Source organism: Callorhinus ursinus, unplaced genomic scaffold (genome assembly GCF_003265705.2).
Source record: "Callorhinus ursinus isolate GAN/ISIS: 27379988/994484 unplaced genomic scaffold, GSC_fseal_2.0 scaffold7, whole genome shotgun sequence".
In the NCBI taxonomy this organism is placed as follows: Eukaryota; Metazoa; Chordata; class Mammalia; order Carnivora; family Otariidae; genus Callorhinus; species Callorhinus ursinus.
In genome coordinates this window covers 46,325,880-46,340,255 of record NW_027397069.1, presented here as the reverse complement: position 1 = coordinate 46,340,255, position 14,376 = coordinate 46,325,880, and the positions used below count along the sequence as shown (strand labels likewise).

At 43.4% G+C, this 14,376-nt stretch overlaps 1 long non-coding RNA gene across 1 annotated transcript in view; it reads left to right on the top strand.

The window, feature by feature from the left end:
• The window catches only part of LOC141373058 (uncharacterized), a 206,381-nt gene that overhangs the window by 107,409 nt on the left and 84,596 nt on the right, over positions 1-14,376 (top strand). Inside the window, exon 3 of the long non-coding RNA XR_012378689.1 lies at positions 5,511-5,612. This is a non-coding gene — a long non-coding RNA (uncharacterized lncRNA). The remainder of the gene's footprint in view (positions 1-5,510; positions 5,613-14,376) is intronic.

Sequence of the window (14,376 nt, the reverse complement as noted above, 5' to 3'; positions counted from 1 at the left end):
TGCCGAACAGGGAGCCCGATGCGGGGCTCAATCCCAGGACCCTGGGACCATGACCTGAACCCAAGGCAGATGCTTAATGACTGAGCCACCCAGGCGCCCCACTGTTTTCATCTTTTTATCTCTATTCCCTCCTGGAGGAGTTAGTTACTCCAGTGAATGTGTATTAGAGGGTTGCACAGTTCGGTCCTCTGTAACTCCATAAAGTTTGGGTGGACCTCATGCATATGGTCAATTTCGATATGTTTCTAGGTGAAGTTGCATTTAGTGTAGGTTGGTTTGTGCAAATTGTTATTCAGCCCTCACTGTAGACAGAGTGCCAGAAGAAAGTATGAAACCAGAACCATACATATATGGCCACAAAATTGGACAAGAGCTGATTCTTTATGGAGTTTTTGGAGAGGTTTTGTAGAAGAGAATGGTAACATTCATTTATTCTTTTTTTTAAGATTTATTTATTTATCTGAGAGAGAGACAGAGCAAGCGAGGGTGCGGGAGGGGCAGAGGGAGAGGGTGAGAGAGTCACTAATAGACTCTGTGCTGAGTGCGGAGCCCAGTGCAGGGCTTGATCCCACGACTCCAAGACCACAACCTGAGCCCAAACCAAGAGTTAGACGCTTAACCGACTGCGCCACCCAGGTGCCCCACATCTGCTTATTCTTCTAGCATTTATTGAGCAGCTATGCAGACTTGTAGATACACACTTACCGATGCCAACTGCCGTAACTGGCTGTTTAAACTGTGGAGAGAACATGGGTCTAGGAGAACCACACTTTGCCCAGATGGGTCAGGGGAGTTTCCTCGATGGGATAGAATTTGAATTGAGACTTGACAGATGATTAGAAGTATAAACAACAAAATAGAAGCACCGGAGGAAGGGAACAATGTCCCATAGTCTGCAGCAAGAGAGAGGGTGACTGCTCAGTATTGCAAGGGATTCCGGCCTGGGGTTCGTTGAGAATGGAGGTGTCGGGAGGAGGCTGTGGGCTGGGTGGGACACAGGTAGTCAGGGTCAGGCTGATCACAAAGGGTCTTGGGCGAGGGCAAAAGAACTTAGCTTTTATATTGTACAGGAGCCTTTTTGTCTTTGGTTTTGGCTTTCTGTTTGTTTTTAAATCAAGACAGAGGTTGTGACAAAGGGCAGGGGGAGCAGCCATTACACATCTCCGCAGTGTAGCCGTGCTTTCCCTTGTGCCTGTGAAAGCTGGTGTGCCCTTGACACTATGTCAGACGTGAGTGGGAAAGAGCCGGGACCACCTGCGTTAGCGCTTGCCAACTGCTGAATGTATCTGAGAAGGGGCATCCTGGGTCAGGTTTCCGTGTTCACTTTCCTAATGCGGAAATCAGCTCAGAGAGGTTAAGTGACTTCTTCCCAGGTTACAGATCTCGTGAAGTATGAGGCAGGATTTCATTCAGCTTGACTCAGTGCCCCGGAGCGATTTTCATCTCACTGAAAAGCTGAAGAGAAGACTGAACGGGACGGGGTAGATGACGATTTACAGCAGACGAGGGAATGACAAGCTGAGTGCCGGGTGGTTGCACGGAACAGAGAGGAAGAACTGTCAAAAGATTAGAGAAAATAATAGATGGGCATCTGGTAGACATCCTTAGGTTTCTGGTTAAAGAGCGGTCATCAAAGGGGAAGCATCTGGAGAGTTAGAGCAAATTTCAGAAGGAACTAGAGGTAGGGTTACAGACACTATGCATTGATGACTCTGACAACTAGTTTATCCATAATCTAGCATAGTGGTTTGGGAACTGAATGGTCTAGTTGGGGGGCTGGGAACCCAGGCCCATTGTAGCAGATTTCAGTATAACACGGTTCTAGCTTGTCCTCCAAACACTGGCATTAGTTACTAGAGACGTGAGAAGGAGTCCGGGGGGGCAGACTCCGAGAATGTGCTGCTGTGTGTGATGCTGCAGCTTTGCTGGTTCACTCTCTCACACACAGTCCTCTGTGTCTGGGATAGCTTGTAAGTAATGCTGCCCCTTGAATATCAGCCTAAAGAGAAATGTGACAACCTTAGTGGAAGTGTCTAATCTGGCACCTACCATGTCATAGTAACTTACTGGCAAGTTTCTTCATCACAGGCCAAAAAACAAACAAACAAAAAACCCCAAACCGGTGGGGGGGGCATCATTAATGCCGATAACATGTTAGAATAATGGAATAATTGGACTGCCAATATTTTAATTGCTTTTTACCTATTAAAGTTTGAAAGTGGGCAAATAATCCTCTGTTACATCTTTCCTTTTCTGGAGAATGTTTCTGTGTCTGTCTCTCTCTATCTGGTTTACTTTCTGAAAAACAATCTAGCTGTTGAGTTCTGATTAGAGGTGAGGCAAGCTTCAATATTCAGGGCTGAGATATTAGAGCAAAAGATAATGCTTGAAACCACACTTTTAACATTCAATTTCAGTGCTGTCCAGAACAACTATAAAACTGGGGAAAGGTGAGTAATAGATTTGACAGCTCTACTCTAAAATGGACCTTATTAGTGAAATATAAATTATAACCAGGCATTTCCTATCAGCACCCTGCACAGTTAATGATAAGCAGTCAATGAGATTTATATACCCTTAGCATTTTTATAATGAGTCTGTTGCTTTGATGACAGTTTACTGTCAAACATTATGCTTAGAAATTTATAGCATTTGATTCAAATGAATAGACAGTTTAGCTTCATTGCAATCTGTTCTGATTTTCCCTTTTCATAAGGCTCACACTTTTGCTTCTCTCTCTCTCTCTCTCTCTCTCTCTCTTTTTTCATCCCCAGACTAAGCTGTTAAACACTTACACTGGAAATGAAGTTTTGAAGTGGGTACACATTGACCAGGAGAAAATGTGCGTTAACTCAAGGGGAAAGGGTTCAATGAATTCCAAGAACCGGCATGAGGAGTCTAAAAAGACGTCGTGTTATGCTAAAGTATTAAGAATTTGCAGATGCACCGGGATGGTGGCTGTAGGGAAGTGGTGAAACGTACTCAAAAGAGATCGGGTGGGGAGGAGGGTCTTTAACTCTGTGAGGGGGCGCCCACGCACATTAGCCTCGAGGAGATAACATCTTGTTCCCTCTTGGAAAGAGACACACATTGGTTCCCAGGACTGCCCACCGCTCTGAGGACAAGTGCCCACTAAAGACTGGTGACAGACTGACTGCAGCTGGAGAGGGTCACCAAGATGATTCAGAGGGCACCCTACAGAGTCCCACTGCCCCCACAGGGTCATTTTGCCGCACAGTTCTAGCAGACACAGCTGTTGGATCTGATGGCTGCTTCCACACGCCAGACACTGTCACTTCGGGTAACAGGTGCCTGATTTTCAGGAAATAGAACTGCTGTTCAGAAAATGTGGTCTTTCAGGTAGACAGGCTTTGAACCCAGGTATTTTTCCAAGGTGGTAGTATTAGAAGAGTATTTATGCAGCATTTTAAAAATAGCTCAAATGGGTTAAAGGCATTCTGCTCCCTTACATCCTATGCTCTGTGTTCTGTTTCAGACCCTTTTCGTCCACTTCATGTTCCCAAGCACTTCTGGCTCAGAGGGGTGAGCTGGAAATAGCCACCTGCGTCTGGGGTTCAGGATGGCTGCTCCCTGCTCCCCACCTGCTCGTGTCCTAACCCCATCTCCATCTTGACTCAAAAGTCTTGGCCCTAAAATTTCCTGAGCCTGGTCCTTTGGATTCAGTATTGGATGATCCTCCTGTTTTTTGAATCTTGTCTTTTCTGAAAGAACCCAGAGTTGGCTTCTCCCTCTGGCCCTTCGTAGACCATGCTCCTTCTGGTCAGAATCCCTCTTGGATTTGGAGCCCAACCTGTGTCAGTGACCACTCACTGGTAATCAACCCCAGGGCCCCAGCAAGGGCCTCGATGTTCAGACACGTGCCATTTTAATAATGATTTCAATTGGGGTACTAATGTCGTTATCTATTTGAGTCCGACTCTGTGCCAGGCTCTGTGCTAGGTATTTGTACATATTTTATGTTTTAGTCCTTACTATAGCCTTGTGAGGTAATCTTATTACCCTCATTTTACAAATAAGGGAACTGAGACGCCAAGATGTGTCAGAGGCTCACAGATTCAAATCCAACACTCGGGATTCTTTCGGGAATATTACAACTGTAAGTGAGAGGTGGTATCATTCGGAAAAATAAGGAACACTGATTTCTCATCCCACCATCCATCTTGCTGTCTTGTTTTGAGGTCTCAACTGATAAATGTGTCTTTCTTTTTCACGAGGACACCATTTCATGTGACCCATTCTTGCCTCCCCGCTGATGGATGACAAGTGTTAAATTTAAATAATGCCATGTTTAGGAAAGAGAGGGGAAGGAAGCTTTGGAGTTCTCTGTGGCCTGGGTCGGGCAAGGCAGCAGACCAGCTACCAGGGCTGAGAGGGTCATCCTTAGCTAGTAAGTTGCTGGGTTGGCATGTTCCCAGGCGAAGTCCCAGTGGGGCTTGTATTGGGAAAAAAGACACTGACAGTGGTGGGCTCCAGCCTGCGCTTGAATTAGAGCCCCGCAGTGAAAGCCAGCGTCAGGAGCAGTGGTTGTCAGGGAGAATTATGAAAGCAAGTGAGTGCCATGGTGACAACTTGGGAAGACATTAAAAGGTCTTAAAAGGGTCATGGACAGAAGGCAACATTTCTCCAGCATGCCCCCGAGGTCATGGAGCTGAAGGCACACGGCCCCAGTGACTGTGCAGGATGCTGAGTGGAGGGCTTGGAGCCAGCAAATGAGAGGCACATATTCTGCTGTCGGGAGCTTAGACACAGGCGAGATGTGTGATCAAGTGGTTATTGCTCAGAGTGGGCTAGAAAATCTTTTCTAGCCAAGGACCAATATTCCTTTAATATAGCACAGTATGTGCATGGGGTTGTCTGCTAGTCCTTGGGGCTTTTAAAATACAATATTACCAAGGTCACTGACATTTTATTCATAGAAGGTGAAAAATAATGCATTGGTTATCAAATGCCTTTTCATAAACATCATATTCATGTATTTCATATCGCCTTTCTCCAAGGTTTAAAAAACAAAAACTTGTCCTTAGAAGCCCAGTGAGGGCACGTGGAATGGTTCTAAATGAAGATATTAATATTCACATTATAGCTAAACCTCGCTAATTTGCACTAATGACTGGGAAACCTATTGCAAATTACCAAATTAGTGAGTAAGCCAGCAACCAGGATTTCAAAAAGTCCAAAGACAGCACCAGAAAATGAACCCTTTTCCATAATTTCATCAGTGCAATTGAATTTTAACTACTGAGAGTAATTTGTAGCCTCTATTTTGTCTATCTTGCAAATCTATGTGCATTTTAAAGAGCAGTGGTGGGGCCATTAAAATAAAATTTGTTTTTACATAGGGTTATCATTAAGATACACACGTAAAAGGAACCAAATCAAAACCCTTGGGGGAAAAAAAGAAACTGAAGATTTGTCTAAAGCGTTTTTACTTTTTAATAATTTTTTTCCGTTGTTATACCAGATGTAACTGGTTTCATTTCCTCTTCTAGGTATGAACCAGAATATGCAAAAGCTTAATGAAATATTGCACAAAAGACTCATAAGCATCAGTGAAATCTCTCAACTGACCAGGCACCTTATTTGTGAAAGAGGTAATTTTCCAAAGGACAGTTCCATGAAAATGGAAATTGGCAGCGGTGGGAGGAGGACCGGAGTCCCAGTTAGCTGTGACCGTGGCAGATCTATAGGCTGTGATGGTGGAGGGGACCTGACGGGGTGCTCCGGGGACCACTGTGTTCTACCTGTTAATATGCTCTAGGTTTTTTCATATTCTTAATAAACATTCACTTTCTTTTCCAAAAATTTTTTATCGAAGTGTAGTTGACACACCATGTTATATTAGTTGCAAGTGAATAACATAGTGATTCCACAACTCTATACATGATGCTGTGCTCACCACAAGTGTAGCTCCCATCTGTCACCACAGTGCCATTGGCTATATTCCTGATGCTCTGCCCTTCATCCCCGTGACTTATTCATCTCATAACCGGAAGCCTTCTCTCCCACGGCCCTTCACTCATCCCCCTAACCCTGTCGCGTCAGATTGTTCTCTGTATTTATGGGTTTATATCTGCTTTTTATTTTCGTGTTTATTCATTTGTAAGAGCCATTCACTTTCATACCTAGTTTTGTATTTGCAATTTTGTATCCTTTTTCTTAGTTGTGTAAGTGTCTGCCCTCCCAAAACCTGAATCTTCCCTGGTAGTTGGAGCCAAGGGTCTGGACTTGTTCCGAGGATAGTTAGGGGAGTGAGAAGAGAATGGGCTCAGGGTAGCATCTGAGAGTGTGGGTATTTAAAGAGGAAGAATACTCTAGACCATGGAGAAGGAATGAGCTCTAGGCTCAGAGGGTTCAGAGATGCAGAGACCTGTCCTTGCCCTCTCTCTCCCTCTCCCCTAGACAGGGTTCCTCTTTATCATCTCAGAGGCAAGAGGGTCTTCACCTTTCCCATCCCTCACGGAAGATCAGAGCTTCCATTTGCCTGGGTTGGGTGGGGGCTGGGCAGAGAAGGGGAGTCTATCAAATCGGATCTCAACTTGTGCAGGTTATGGAATCAGTACTCAGAACCACGTGTAACTTAGAGTTTTTAAAACAACCCCTATTTTATTCCTCTCCATCGTCTTGTGGCTCTGCTAGCGTTTAAGCTTGTTTTTTTTTTTTTTTTAATTGTTATTATCTAATTTAGAAATTTAAGCTGGGAAGTACAAACCAGGTGCAATTGGTCAACGGCAACTAGATCTGGAATTGCTTAGGCTTGGCTAATTCCATGAAGCCCTGGGAGCAACACGGTGGATGTTGGGAAATACTGGATCTGGAGGATGTAGGCTAGAATCGGCTGTGCTTCCCCACACATACTCTTGACCTGAGTGGTATAGATTTAGAGAGCTCTCTCTTTCCTCATTAAACAGGGACTATAAAGTTGGAGACTGACTGTCTCAGATTAAGTCAGACCGAGGACAAAGAGACTAGAAAAAATCCACCAGCTAAAACCACCCTTTACCCCTTTGCCCTTAAAATTACTTACCACATTGCAATGAGAGCCCCTGAATTTCAGACAGCCCTGCGCAAGAAGGAAATGTACATCTCACGTGGGGATCGGGGATGGGATTTATGATGGATGAATTATTTGTGTTTGTGGCAAATTTTGACTTTACCTACACCTTAAAATGCACTGTGCTTGACAATGTTTTTGGGGCTCTATATTATTTGAAGAAATAAGGAATATGAATAATGTTTTTCAAGGGAAATTGGCTGGGTTTTGTGTGTGTGTGTGTGTGTGTGTGTGTGTGTGTTAAAATCTTTGAAATAGAAAAGGAAATAAGGCTTTTACTCCCCCTCATGATTATTTAAGTGGAATTGTATGAGTTTGTTATTTATTTATTTTAAAGCTTCAAGTATTTTGGAGTGTTGAGTTTGCTGGCAGCACTGTATTCTTTCCTCCCCTACTTTTACTGCTTTGATAACTTTCTGGGGCTGTTTCCCTGGAGACGGTGATGGTAATGGTCATAACAGGTACACTTAGTCTCCATCACTCTTACAAGGATGCAGTTGGTGTGAGTGGGTAAAAACTTCTTGTAATGAAATCCCATTCCAATTACTACAGGGTAGAACTTAAAGCATCAGCAGAATACGTTGGGAACACTTCAGCATCTTCTTGTCTTTTTTTCCACCCGGCTCAGATACTATTACTTCTTAAGCCTTCGTCTGGAGGAATCCATTAATGTCCTTTTTCAAACTCTCTAAAAACACTCTCCAAAGAGGATAGGTAATTTTCTTTTATCTGAATGCTGGTGGAATTTTAGTTCAAGTTTTATTGTATTGTTAAGAGCCCTCAAGATGTCCATATAAATAGTTGAGTTGAGTTCAAACACACATGAAACAATGCATGTATAATCTTAAAATATTCTGTTGGAATGATCATCAGAGTAATCATTCCTTTGTTCGGGAGAGAGGCTGCCCAAGGTCTTCTCATCACTTCCAAAGGTCTGAAAATAGCTAGTTATATGGCATTTTCACAGAAGATGTTGGGAGCGTTTACAATACACATTCACAAATAGACATGATGCATTTTCTTATAGAGTGCCAGTTTTGGGAATCTGTGCCGACGATGACAATTTAATCCCACTGATGCCTTGACTCTGTTAGGAATGTAAAAGAGGCCTTTTTCTCGTTGTTGATTTATAATGTCCTTCCATGAAGCAGTGCTCAGGCAGAACAGTCACATATTCAAGGAGGGGAGGGGCTAGTGGATATTTCCAAAAATGTTTGCTGAGACTCTGTGATTGCAGTTAGCTGTTTCATTATACTCTGTATCCATGTTCGGGAATGTTTGAGTCTGACACCCCCTTCTCCTGTCTCTTCCGTTTTTTTCTTCCAATCTCCAGATGCGTTTTTAAAAAGGCGAGAGTGGTCTCGTTGCAATTCTCTCTCACTGAAAGACTTTTTTCTGCTTCTGTCTTCAACTTCTCCTTTTAACAGCTTTCCTAGAAAGCAATGAATGAAAATTCCTAAATACGAATAACAGAAGGAGAATTCACTCGTAGTTACCATCTTATTGATTATCAAATTTCCAAACTGAAAATAATTCTAATAAGGAGGAATTTTAACTAAGATAATGAAAATTGTTTTCTATATTTTGTTTTTCACACTGTTTACTTCACTAAGATTAATTCTATTGTCTAGCGACATCATGCTGTAGAATTCTGGCATATACGTTATGGTTAACAGAAATTCATCTTTGTTTGCTTATTGGATGTCATCTGCTTACAGGCTAATATCCCCGCATAAAATCTGAAGAAACAGGGCCATTTACACTCAATCCATTCATCAATCAAAACACTGTTTTAAGTACCTGCCATAAAGAAGATAGGGTGCTATCATTTTTAGGGACACAGAGATAGGTTACGCGTTGGCCCGCTTTTAAGCAGTTTACAGCTAACATGATTATTAAAGACACATAATCACATGACTAGTAAGAGAATGTCAAGTCGGACAGTACAAACTCTCAGAGGCTGGTGATCTCACCATGGGCGGCTGCATTCCAGACTTCCCGAGTTGTGTGGGATAAATGAGGTCTAAATAAGCTCTGGTACCTACGAGTGAGGGAGAAGCACGTGCACGTGTGTAAGAGATCTATATGGGGGAGCAGGGAGAGGGAGCCCCTGCAGGTGGAGCTATTGGTACAATTAAGAATGCGTCAGCAGAACATGGCTAAGTGTCAGGATTGAGTGGGAGGACGGCCAGCAGGTCAGTCAACCTGGAGGAGTGGGGAGCGAACAGAGGAGAGGCAGACCAGACAGCAGGCGGTGCTCAAATGCTGGATCAGCTCACTTAACGGTTACTCAAACTAGGATTTTCAGCTGGGACCTCAGCCAGTCAGGATACATAGATTCCCATCCAAGTGGGAATTAACCCTGTTGTCTCAGTAATTGATTCGAGTTTTAGTATCAAAGACTGGATGACGGAGCAGCTAGCTAATGGTCTTTATTTTGTTCACCATGCTTTTGGCCAGAGCAAATAAACACATACTTTCTGTTCAAAGTGTGTCTACATACCAGTCAACGTTGATGGTTCTTGGCGGGACCTCCTTTCATAGGGGGAGCACGTGGCCTTACACATGGGTTCATAGATACACACTTGCCCATAAGCAGGTTCATTTATATACATGTATGTGTATTTTGGACAGAGAACTTACATAGCGGTTGCTGAACACTCTTGTGTAGGGTAAACAGCCCGTGCCTCACCATAACCAGGGGAAGAATTTTCTTTGATATGTATCCGCTCCTGTTATTTTCAGGCATTTAATGATGATGGGAATGAATGGACCATCCATGTTGTAGTCTGTTCATTTCTTACAAAGGTGCATGGTCTTTGATCACGGCTCTAGGCTATAATCTATAATTAACCTACATTCAGAGATGGCCTGTGAATACCACCAAGGTTGTTTGTTTTTTTTCCAGGCAAACTCTGTTCTATGAGCAGGTAACCCTGAACATCCCCAACCTAAGGCCAAACCTAAGAGCACACGTTAAAATGGTGCTGCAGTAATTGTTTTAAAAGGATTCTTCATTTACAGGTAGAACAACTACATGTAATCTTGCCTTTTGGAATGTACCACTGAATCAAATTATTTAAAGACATTTGTCTGGTGAGTTACTGAACATTTCATAACAAATCATCTGTTCGAGGAAGTAATTCACTGTGGGACATATTGATGACAGGTTTGGATTTTAGAAAACGGTACTTTTTAGTCTCAGCTGTTGTCTTGATGACCTTTGCTAGACTGTACTAGTATTTTGCTTATTCTTCCCTCTTCGTTGCTTTCCAACATCCCAGAGAATAATTCATATCCTCACTCACCTTTGCTAATGATTTCCCCAAAGGTTTTCCTTCATCAATATCAGGGAAAACTCACTTATTGTCATCATCTTTTAAAAAGTAATTAGCCACAAATAATTGTTCTGTCCTCACATCTCTCTAACTGAATTGATTTTCTTTTTCTTTTATTTAAAGGTGGATCTGTTAATTGTGGCCATGTTAGAATGCTATCACCCTTCTATTTTCCCGTTTCCTAACTGCCTGCTTTTCTGTGAATGCTCTGGATTACGCTAGGCTTGTAGCCTTTAATGCCATGTGAACATTTCCCTGGTTTTATTATACATTCTATTCCAAAGCAGAAGAATGGATTTTTCTATCCAGCTTTATTAGATTCAATTTTGGAATATTTTATTTAATGGGTTATTCTCATGGCAGTCCCTATGCAACATTTATATGGGAAATGTGCTTCTTGATTAAAAATATCCCCATGGGGTATATTTTTCCCCAGAATTTTTCTTAAAATCACCTTTTGGCTGTGTAAAAGTAAAAAATTACCTTTTCACTGGGCAGGAGTTGGTCACTCTATAACAATCTCGAGACACTCCAACACAATAATTGGAGGAGGGCCATGACAAAGGATAAAGGAAAAATAAGCAGACTATTCCTGTATCGTTCCTGTTTCTAATGCTCGGATGGGATTTTGTCTATGTGCTCTACTAAGGAGCTACCCTGGAAAATTATTCAGAAGCTTTGGCTGCCATAGGCGCCAAGAGGTTAGTTATGCCTTTGCTTGCTAGTCTCCATTAGTCACTGATTTGCTTCTGGGCACCATTCGAGGGATTAATTTTTATCCACAAATCCCTGTGAGGTTGGGTCCTGGTTATCTTGGCAATAGTATTTCTGCTCACTCTAAAGGCAACTAAGATTCACAAGGGAGACTCCTTGATAGAATTATATATGATGAGAAGCCAGTGCTCTGTGCTTAAATAGGTAACCTTAATGTTGTGTGACTAGAATTTGGCAGTAAACAGGTATCTTATGTTCTGCCAAGGTTTTACTATCAGAAACACTCTCCTGTTAGCTATTTAATGAGACAAGGTCTTTTCCCCCCGCTTTTGCTGTATTGGAGCATTGCTAAGATTTATGTCTGATTCAAAAACAGCTGTTCCCAGTTGCCTCCGGTACTTAAAGTCTGAACTATGTCTGGTGTTAGCAATTTGAAAAAGCCTTTGTAGCTTGGATACCGATCTTATATGATGCCGGTGGCTTGGTAAATACTCACATAAGCAAACAGAAATGAAAATAGTACACAGTTCATTAGTGGAGTGTTGAAAGCTTGGAATACGCTCTGAATCTGAAACCGATTCAGCCATAAAACCACTCTTTTTCTTGGCAAAGGTAATCTCTCTCTGCTTCAATCGCCTGAGTTAGAATATAGGGATTATACAACTTTCTAAACCTTGGCTCCTGTGGAGGACAATAAAGCTTACTCACTGGAAGTGAGGTTGCAAATAGAAAGTGCTTCAGAATGTGAAAGGAAATGATACTAATTAAAACCATATATACAGGAGGGGATCTGTTCCTTCATGATCTACAAAATCTCCTCAATAATAAAAATGCAACTGAATTTGACCTTCTAGTGTTTCGGTCATCTGGTTAAATGTGGTGGTCTTTCCATTGTCCTGGCAACTTTTAAGAAGTTGAAACAAAACAGGGCTATAACAAACAATGCTGGAGAAAGACAATTTGACAAACTGTGTGCATTGCCTGGGAGTTTACAGGCCACTGGCTCTGACCTTGTTACCCTCGGAAAAAAATCTCAGGGAAGTAATGAAAGAAGAAAGGAGAAGTAACGATAAGGCTGACCTATAGCTTTTACATCTAAAATAAGATTATTTTCCACCTAATGGGGTCCTTGGAGAAGGTCACCACCACTGAGCCTCCTGTGCCTGCCGGAAACTTGGAGCGCCCCAAGATGTCCATATGAGTTCATTTGTTAATGTGCTAAGTATTTATTGAGTGGATACTACAGTCAGGGCAGGTGCTGTGCTGGGTAAATAAGATGGGCATTGTTCCTGCTCTCATGAATTCTTCATGAAGAGACAAACAAAAGATAGGCAATAAAAAATAAAGAATGATAAATTGCTCTAAGGCCTGGGAGAGGCACACATGAGGTGCTGAGGTTGATAATAGAAGGGCCCCCTACCTCCCCTGGATGGTCCAGGAAGTCTGCTCTGCAGAGGGGACTTTCAGGCTGAGCCTCAAAAGACAAGGAGGAGCCCTCTATGTGGAAGTTGCTGGAACAGCATGTGAAAAACCCTGAGCCTGGAGCACAGAGAGATCCTGGGGTTGGAGTGCGGAGGGTGAGGAGAAGCCCCAGGAGCCAGTCGTGTTAAGAGTTCTGGATTTCATCCCATCGGCACTGGGAAGACTGAAGAATTAGAAGTTGAGGACGGACAGGATCTGATTCAGCTTTCAAATCTTGCTGCTGCATGGAGGATGGACGGAGGGTCCTGCGTCCTAAAGGGTTCATGGATGTGCTCATTTTCTCCTCTTCACTGCCACCACTGAGTCTTGGCCACCGTGTCCTTTTTCTTCGCTGACGGCAATCGCTCCCTGACTGTCTCTTCATATCCGTACTTCCTCCATGTAATGCAGCCGACACACTGCGGCTAGAGCGATCTTTGCACAACGCAAACTTGGTGTTCTTCCACTCCTGCTTAGAAACCTGCAGTGGCTGCCCATTGCTTGTAGGATAAAGTCAACATCCTTCACTCCATGAAGCCTGCACTGGCTTGGCCCTTTTCTGCCTCCCCAGCTTCAGCTGCCCGCTCTCCCGCCCCTCTAGGCTCCAGTCACAAGAGGCTCTGCCCACTTCTCAACATGCTCCTCCTCCCTGCCCCAGTGCTTTTACACGGTCTTTTTTCCTGTCACCCTCAACATCTAGCCCCCCACTTTCACAACCCCCAGGTCTCACAGCACAGTGGTTCTCAAACTTTCTAAAATGGGAAAATGATACATATCTCTCTAGGGACATCACGAGGATCACGGAGGTCAATTCGTGGAAATGAGGAATAAAAAAAAATGTTTCTTAAAGTCTGTATCTCCTTCCTCTCTTGCCATCAGGAAGTCTAGAGTTGGGATTTTGCAGTCAGGCAGTGAGTAGCATTCAACCATATAATCTTGGAAACTTCAGCTCAAAGCAGAGAAATGATTGCTTGCAAGGCGTGGGAGGCGGGCCTGAGACTCAGAAGGCTAGTTAGACCTCTCACTATCACCATCTCTCTGCATGATGGAACAGGCCGAATCAGCACACTTCCCTCCTATCGGTGGAGGATCCAAAGAGGTACTTAATGCATGCAGTCTCCTATAGTACTCAGGAGTGTTTATTATTTCATCATCATTACATTTTTCTTTTTCTGATATGCTGCTCATTCAAAGAATTCAAATGACTGTAAATAGTGGACTTCACTTTAACCGAATCAGTGGAGGAGAAAAAGGAGAGATGGGGCCTTCTCCAGAAGGACATATGAGCCGCTGGGACAGCCGGTGACTGAGGTCAGGCCTAGGCATCTGGTCTGTGGGTAATGTGTGGCGCCCAGAACTCCGGGCCAGAATCCGGTGCCTGGACTCCAGCGGACTGTGCCTGGCTGGCTGTAGGTGAGCGCTCTTGTCTTGGAGGGGGGTACACATTCAGTGGTCATCGCCTTTCTCATCTCCATGACTCTGCACATTTTTGTATTCAAAAGCACCTACGTTTCCTCCAGAGTAAGCCCAATCATCACCAGTTTCAGAAGGCCTCCCACACAGTCTGGGTAACTGATGCCCCATGTGCTTCCCATGGCAGCCTGGTCTTCCTTCCACTGGGAGACTGAGTATTATAGGTCGAAACTCTGGAAAGTCATTATGTTTAGGACCACTCTATTTGCACACATTTCAAGGAGGCACTCCCTTGACACAGTAGTGGGCTTCAACACACTTAAATATTCTACCAAGTCCTTAACAGTTATGACCATACGCTCTTAATTGTGCAGTGCA